Raw genomic sequence first — 9,058 nt, forward strand, 5'->3', positions numbered from 1 at the left:
TAAATCAAAATCCTTTCCAGGACTTTTTGGACCTGGGATGAGCAAGGCCATCATGTAGTTTGATTCTTTGGTGCAGACATTTGGAGGCATGTTGTAAGGGATAACAAGCACTGGCCACATGCTATATGTGGCGCTCTGGTGGCCAAATGGGTTAAATCCATCTGAAGCTAAGCCAACTTTAATGTTTCTCGGGTCAGTAGCAAACTTTTTGTGTTTCTGATTGAAGCTTTTCCAGACACTACCATGTGATGGATGGCTCATTACATTTTGATCTCTGTACTCCTGGTTCCTAGAATGCCACAGTACATCCTCTCTTGTTTCAGCATCATGAAACAACCTCTGCAATCTTGGTGTAATTGGAAAATGTCTCAGAACATTATGAGAAATCCTCTTCACAGCATCGCCATCTTTCCATATTGATGATTTGCATTTCGGGCATTCACTTAAGTTGGCATAATCCTTCTGGAACGGAACACAATTATTCTTACAAACATGGATCATATCATATCCAATTCCAACTACATGAAGGAAATTCTTCATTTTACTTTAGGTGTGTGGCAGCTCAGACGCATCTGGGAAAGCTTTGCGGAAAGCAGCCAACATCGCATCGAATGATTTGTTGGTCATCCGCTCAGATGTCTTCACCTGAAGAAAGGTGACCATAGCTGAGAATACTGACAGCTTATTTCCTGGGGTGACAGCCACGTTGCATTGTTCCAACATGCGGGCTGATACGTCTCCAATGCATCTATACTTTTTTATTGTTCCATGCTGTTTTATTATCAATCTTGGATGTTTTATAATCATTTAATAGTCATTTTATATCATTTTTTGGTACTAACCTATTGACATAGTGCCAAGTGCCAGTTGCTATTTTTCTATGTTTTTTACATCATAGGAAATCAATATCAGATGAAGTCCAAATGCCACGAAACTCCACGATGATTTTTTATGGGCCAAAAGGAAGGCAATGGGCCCTGGTTGCACCTGGGGGGTGCCCCGAGGGGGGCACAACCCACCAGGGCGCGCAAGGAGGCCAAGGCGCGCCCTTGTGGGTTGTGCCCACCTCGGGTGCCCCCCCGGACTGCCTCTTTGCTCTATAAATACCACAATATTCCAGAAACCCTAGAGGGAGCGTCGAAATATTCATCCAGCCGCTGCAGAGTCCAGAACCACCAGATCCAATCTAGACACCATCACGAAGGGGTTCACCACTTCCATTGGTGCCTCTCCGATGATGCGCGACTAGTCCTTTGTAGACCTTCGGGTCCGTAGTTAGTAGCTAGATGGCTTTCTCTCTCTCTCTCTCTCTCTCTGGATTCTCAATACAATGTCTCTTGGAGATCCATATGATGTAACTCTTTTGTGGTGTGTTTGTTGGGATCTGATGAACTTTGAGTTTATGATCAGTTATATCTTTTTATATCCATGAAAGTTATTTGAGTTTCTTTAATCTCTTATATGCATGATCTCTTATAGCCTCGTATTTATTCTCCGATATTTGGGTTTTGTTTGGCCACCTTGATCTATTTATCTTGCAATGGGAAGAGGTGCCCGGTAGTGGGTTCGATCTTACGGTGCTCGATCCTAGTGACAGAAGGGGAAACGACACACACGTATCGTTGCTACTAAGGATAAAAATACGAGATCTATATCTACCGCCATATAGATAAACGGATCTTGTCTACATCATGTCATCCTTCTTATTGCATTACTCTGTTTTTCCATGAACTTAATACACTAGATGCATGTTGTATAGTGGTCGATGTGTGGAGTAATAGTAGTAGATTCAGGCAGGAGTCGGTCTACTAATCTTGGACATGATGCCTATGTAATGATCATTGCCTGGATATCGTCATGATTATTTGAAGTTCTATCAATTGCCCAACAGTAATTTGTTTACCCACCGTTTGCTATTTTTCTCGAGAGAAGCCACTCGTGAAACCTACCGCCCCCGGGTCTTCTTTCTCATATATTTGTCTTGCGATCTACTTTTCCTTTGCATTTTTATTCAGATCTATTAAACCAAAAATACAACAATACCTTGCTGCACTTTATTTCCGATCTATTATTTCAATGTACTACAATTTATCTCACGTCTGCTTGCCAATTTCTGGCGCCGTTACCCGAAAGGGATTGACAACCCCTTTAACTCGTCGGGTTGCGAGGTGTTGTTATTTGTGTGCAGGCGTTGTTTATGTTGTGTTGCTTGGTTCTCCTACTGGTTCAATACCTTGGTTTCATAACTGAGGGAAATACTCTACCGTCGCTGTGCTACATCATCCCTCCCTCTCCAGGGAAATACCGACGTAGTTCTAGCTACCATCACGGGCCCACCATTTTTCTTCTACAGGTAAAGTTCACGAAATGCACGAGCATTTCGTAGCATTGTTTAAATGTTGGTCAAACTCAGTGGCTCCGCCCCCACCACCTCCTCCTCCTCTTCAACCTGAGCATCAGGCAGATCAAGATGGTGATCTGCTGCTTCCACATAGTCAGTAACATTGACGTTCACAGCTTCACCATGATGAACCCACCTCGTATATGTGACCGATATCCCATACAAGTGTAGATGATTTTGCACAGTTGACTGGGGTCTTGTAACTGAATTCATACAACTGCTACACGGGCAGAGCACATCTGATTTTGTACCACCGTACTCAGCTCTGATAAAGTTCATGAAGTTTTCAACACCCTCGACATATGCAGTGGAGAATCTTCGAGCAGAAGTTATCCAAGTCCTGTCCATCTGTTAGACATACAAATTAGTTCTTCTACTAGATATTACAGGAAAAACATATATGCTTTTTTATGAAGTCCAGAAAAAATACCTAGGTCGATGTCTAAAGCTATGGCAAGATATTTGGACGAGCAGATCTAAGTAACGAAATATATTTAAAGCTAATTTAGCAAACAGATTTCGGTGCTAAATTATGACAGGCTGTTTCAGCAGTCAATGAGGCCGAGCACACAACCATCAAACTATCAAAGTCCATCGCAGCAACAAAGATCGAGTATAAAATGCCGTAGAACTATTTCACCTAACAGATTGGCTACTAGACCATGGCAATCTACGTCACAATAAATATATGGCAGGATATTTTAGCAATTAATTGGGCTTGGCATGCCATCTCAGCTAAGCAGATTGAGTGCAGAACAGGGCAAGGAGCTTCTTAAGAAGAGCATATTGACTGTAAAGTACTTCGGCAAACAATGAGATTAACAGTGTCTATCAGCTAACATTCAGCGCTACACCGACATGCACGGGGCCTCAATCTAGAATGCGCGTACCATGGGAGAAGCTGACCACCGTGCATCTCCACACGAACATCACCAGCGGTGGCGGTGCTGACCGCCGTGCGCCTCCACAAGAACGTCGCCAGCGGTGGCGGCGCGACTCGAGGATGGCAGTCTACGAGAGCGTACTGTGGGAGCGAGAGGATCGCCGTGCGTCCCCTCGACGAACCGTGGCGCCGATGTATCGGCGCGGCGGGGAGGGCGGCTTTGGCGGAGCGAATGGAGTGGAGGGGGACGGGAGGAGGGGGGTTTGGGGAATATTATTGGCTAGTTGGCCAAAGGGCGGTTGAATTTGGGATTTGGGGGGAACTTTTTTGGGGGGGGGGGGTATTTTCGCGCGGTGGGCGGGGGGAGTTTGGCGCATGGTCGGTTTCTCCAAGTGCAGTCCCACGTGTCAGTGAAGAGGCAAGCCGAAGCGCGTTCCGTTTGCGTGAGCCGTGTGCAGGACCGAACGTGTGCGGGGTGCAATGCGACCACGACAGGGGTGCTGTGAGTGTACCCCCTTTTTCCTTTTAAACTAGGTGCTTCACCCCCCCAAAAAAACTTGGTGCTTCGCGCGATCCATCGATACTACTACTAGTAATCCGATAATCCCGACTAAAATGGCGTGGCCGGGTCTTTTCCCGTGATATGCTGGGAGGTTGGCTTAGTTGGTTTTTTTGGACGAGTAATGCTACACCTACGTAATCCCAGTTACGTAATTAACGTAATGTGAAACGTGTGAGCTATTGATTGTAGATTGGGGGGAGGGAGGGGCCCACCACCATGAAAATCAGGGAGGAGAGAGAGAGAGGCAATTTACGTTAACCCTTTCGTAGGTTCCCGTAGATGTAGAAAGATGTGAAATGCGTGAATGTGTAGTGGACGTACTATTGGAGTGCCTAAGATAAAATTGTGTATGTAGACCCTATGTGTTTATTTACTTCGCATGTTAGCTTTGTCTCGGTTCAATAAAAAGTAGAGTTGGTGATGATGCATGGTGTGCCTGCCATCCTGCAATATAGGCCGTCCGATCTATATCTAACAGATGGGAAGGAAACTATGACAATTTACCTGCACTCCTCTCCACATTTGCAGATAAGGCCTTCCCTCATTCATCCTTTTCTCCCACAAGATCTTGATGTTCCGTGCAACGCACGGGCATCTTGCTAGTACTCCTACAATATACTATATTATTGTGAAAGTTCATATACACCGGCCGAGATTAATGCAAACACGACAGATTTTCATTACATTTCAAACTTTTATAGGACAGAAAAATAAAAGAAACCCGACCCTAAACCTATTCTACGGCGGCGACCGACGTCCTCCATCTGCGATCTCCATGTACGGGGGCGGGGTTCAAGACGAAGGTGCGGTCTCCGGCGAGGAAGAGTAGAACACGGGAGACGGACCGGCCAATTGGCACACCATGCCCTACCGCCTCCCATGCCCTACTCATCCTCGAAGGAGTCCCCGACCTCGGCGGTGCCGGACGTTGGACGGCGGCAAGTAGGCCGCGTGGCTGACGGTGCTCCCGTCGTCGGTCGCCATCATGGCCACCGCTTGTGCGGTCGTGTCCACATCCGGCTACGCCGCTATTGCATCGCGAGCGGCGACTTGAGTGAGGGCGACGACCTCGAGCTTCATCCCCGAAGACAAAGCTCTCCCGCAGAGCGTTCACGCTCGCGGTCATGGCGGATATGGTGCCAGGTAGCAGGACGATGCGCTATGGTGTGGAGGTTAGCTGGGCATTGCCGCTTTAAGTAGCGCATTTCGGTGAGGCCAAAGCGTCCGGGCGCGTCATTAAGTCGCTAGAGTTTGTTCCTCGGGCACCGAGCCTCTTAACGACGGCATACGGACGGACGGCATGAATGCGGGCAGCTGGCGCCGGCTGGGAACGCAGCACGCGACTGCGCGAGGGACGAGGGTTTTTGGTGTGTGATACGTCTCCAACGTATCTATAATTTTTGATTGTTCCATGCTAATATATATTCTGTTTTGGATGTTTTATGGGCTTTATTATACACTTTTATATTATTTTTGGGACTAATCTATTAACCGGAGGCCCAGCCCAAATTGTTGTTTTTTTTTGCCTATTTCAGTGTTTCGCAGAAAAGGAATATCAAACGGAGTCCAAACGGAATGAAACCTTCGGGAACATAATTTTGGAACAAACGTGATCCAAAGGACTTGGAGTGGACGTCAAGAAACGAATGAGGAAGCCACGAGGCAGGGGGCGCGCCTACCCCCCTGGGCGCGCCCTCCACCCTCGTGGGCCCCTCGTAGCTCCACCGACCTAGTTCTTCCTCCTATATATACCTATGTACCCCCAAACCATCAGACACGGAGCCAAAACCCTATTTCCACCGCCGCAACCTTCTGTACCCGTGAGATCCCATCTTGGGGCCTTTTTCGGCGCTCTGCCGGAGGGGGCATTGATCACGGAGGGCTTCTACATCAACACCATAGCCTCTCCGATGATGTGTGAGTAGTTTACCTCAGACCTTCGGGTCCATAGTTATTAGCTAGATGGCTTCTTCTCTCTCTTTGGATCTCAATACAAAGTTCTCCTCGATTCTCTTGGAGATCTATTTGATATAACTCTTCGTTTGCGGTGTGTTTGTCGAGATCCGATGAATTGTGGCTTTATGATCAAGATTATCTATGAGCAATATTTGAATCTCCTCTGAATTCTTTTATGTATGATTGGTTATCTTTGAAAGTCTCTTCGAATTATCAGTTTGGTCTGGCCGACTAGATTGATCTTTCTTGCAATGGGAGAAGTGCTTAGCTTTGGGTTCAATCTTGCGGTGCTCGATCCCAGTGACAGTAGGGGAAACGACATGTATTGTATTGTTGCCATCGAGGATAAAAAGATGGGGTTTATATCATATTGCATGAGTTTATCCCTCTACATCATGTCATCTTGCTTAAAGCGTTACTCTGTTCTTGTGAACATAATACTCTAGATGCATGCTGGATAGCGGTTGATGTGTGGAGTAATAGTAGTAGATGCAGGCAGGAGTCGGTCTACTTGTCACGGACGTGATGCCTATATACATGATCATACCTAGATATTCTCATAACTATGCTCAATTCTATGAATTGCTCGACAGTAATTTGTTTACCCACCGTAATACTTATGCTCTTGAGAGAAGCCACTAGTGAAACCTATGGCCCCCGGGTCTATTCTCCGACATATTAATCTCCCGTCAGCTAGCTATTTTTATCTTTGTTTATTTTGTAATCTTTACTTTCACTCTTTATCATAAAAATACCAAAAAAATTATCTTATCATCTCTATCAGATCTCACTTTTGCAAGTGGCCGTGAAGGGACTGACAACCCCTTTATCGCGTTGGTTGCAAGGTTCTTATTTGTTTGTGTAGGTGCAAGGGACTTGAGCGTGGCCTCCTACTGGATTGATACCTTGGTTCTCAAAAACTGAGGGAAATACTTGCGCTACTTTGCTGCATCACCCTTTCCTCTTCAAGGGAAAAACCAACACATGCTCAAGAGGTAGCAAGAAGGATTTCTGGCGCCGTTGCCGGGGATTCTACGCACAAGTCAAGACATACCAAGTACCCATCACAAACTCTTATCCCTCGCATTACATTATTTGCCATTTGCCTCTCGTTTCCCTCTCCCCCACTTCACCCTTGCCGTTTTATTCGCCCTCTTTTTCCGTTCGCCTCTTTTTTTCGCTTGCCTCTTGTTTGCTTGTTTGTCACGATGGCTCAACACAATACTAAATTGTGTGACTTTACCAATACCAAAAACAATGATTTTCTTAGCACTCCAATTGCTCCTCTTACCGATGTTGAATCTTGTGAAATTAATGCTGCTTTGCTGAATCTTGTAATGAAAGATCAATTCGGCGGCCTTCCTAGTGAAGATGCCGCTACCCATCTAAATAGCTTTGTTGATTTGTGTGATATGCAAAAGAAGAAAGATGTGGACAATGATATCGTTAAATTAAAGCTATTTCCTTTTTCGCTTAGAGATCGTGCTAAAACTTGGTTTTCATCTTTGCCTAAAAATAGTATTGATTCTTGGAATAAGTGCAAAGATGCTTTTATCTCTAAGTATTTTCCTCCTGCTAAAATCATCTCCTTTAGGAACGATATTATGAATTTTGAGCAACTTGATCATGAACATGTTGCACAAGCCTGGGGGAGGATGAAACTAATGATACGTAATTGCCCTACTCATGGTTTGAATTTGTGGATGATTATACAAATTTTTTTATGCCGGATTGAATTTTGCTTCTAGAAATCTTTTAGATTCGGCCGTGGGAGGCACTTTTATGGAAATCACGTTAGGAGAAGCTACTAAACTCCTAGATAATATTATGGTTAATTATTCTCAATGGCACACCGATATATCTACTAGTAAAAAGGTTCATGCGATTGAAGAAATTAATGTCTTGAGTGGAAAGATGGATGAACTTATGAAATTATTTGCTAATAAAAGTGTTTCTTCTGATCCCAATGATATGCCTTTGTCTACTTTGATTGAGAATAATAATGAATCTATGGATGTGAACTTTGTTGGTAGGAACAATTTTGGTAACAATGCTTATAGAGGAAATTTTAATCCTAGGTCGTATCCTAGTAACTTCTCTAATAATTATGGTAATTCCTACAACAACTTTTATGGAAATTTTAATAAGATGCCCTCTGATTTTGAGACTAGTGTTAAAGAATTTATGATTGCCCAAAAGAATTTCAATGCTTTGCTTGAAGAAAAATTGCCTAAGATTGATGAATCGACTTGGAACGTGGATAGAATTTCTCTTGATGTTGATTCTTTGAAACTTAGATCTACTCCACCTAAGCATGATATCAATGAGTCTCTCAAAGCGAGGAGAATTTCCATTGATGAGTGCAAAGAAAGAACCGCTAGGATGCATGCTAAGGAAGATTGCTTTGTAAAAGCGTGTTCTTCTAGTTTTTATGAGAATAAAGATGAAGATCTAAAAGTTATTGATGTGTCTCCTATTAACTCTTTTTTTTGCAATATGAATCTTGATAATGATAGGACTGGAGATGAGTCAACTTTAGTTAGAAGGCGTCCCAAAAATTCAGAGTTTTTAGATCTTGATGCAAAAATTGGTAAAAGTGGGATTGAAGAGGTCAAAACTTTAGATATCAATGAACCCACTATTTTGGATTTCAAGGAATTTAATTATGATAATTTCTCTTTGATAGATTGTATTTCCTTGTTGCAATCCGTGCAAAATTCTCCTCATGCTTATAGTCAAAATAAAGCTTTTACCAAACATATCGTTGATGCTTTAATGCAATCTTATGAAGAAAAACTTGAGTTGGAAGTTTCTATCCCTAGAAAACTTTATGATGAGTGGGAACCTACTATTACTAGAAGAACGCCCGTGCGTTGCAACGGGGCCACATTAACTTTAAAACTTCAATATCAATTATGTTAATATTACATTTAATATTCTCATACATATTATGTGACATTGACGACCTTTTTTACCATCAAATTCTCACACACGCACCCTCTCCCTCCCTCTTCCTCACTCTCTCCCCCTCTCCCTCACTCGAGAGGTGGGACGAAAATAAACCCGGAACGGAGACTACCAACTAAGACATTAGGAGTGGAGATCATTTTGTTGATAAGAATAAATAGAAAATGGTGTTAAAAAGGAGAAACAGATTAGAATACAATGAAAAACCAAATGGATGATGTAAAAGGGGATTCGCCCTGCCCCCCGGGCCTTGCCACCGAACCGGCTCAGCGGTCTAGTCCCTGCGCGG

This window comes from Aegilops tauschii, chromosome 5, assembly GCF_002575655.3.
Source record: "Aegilops tauschii subsp. strangulata cultivar AL8/78 chromosome 5, Aet v6.0, whole genome shotgun sequence".
In the NCBI taxonomy this organism is placed as follows: domain Eukaryota; kingdom Viridiplantae; phylum Streptophyta; class Magnoliopsida; order Poales; family Poaceae; genus Aegilops; species Aegilops tauschii.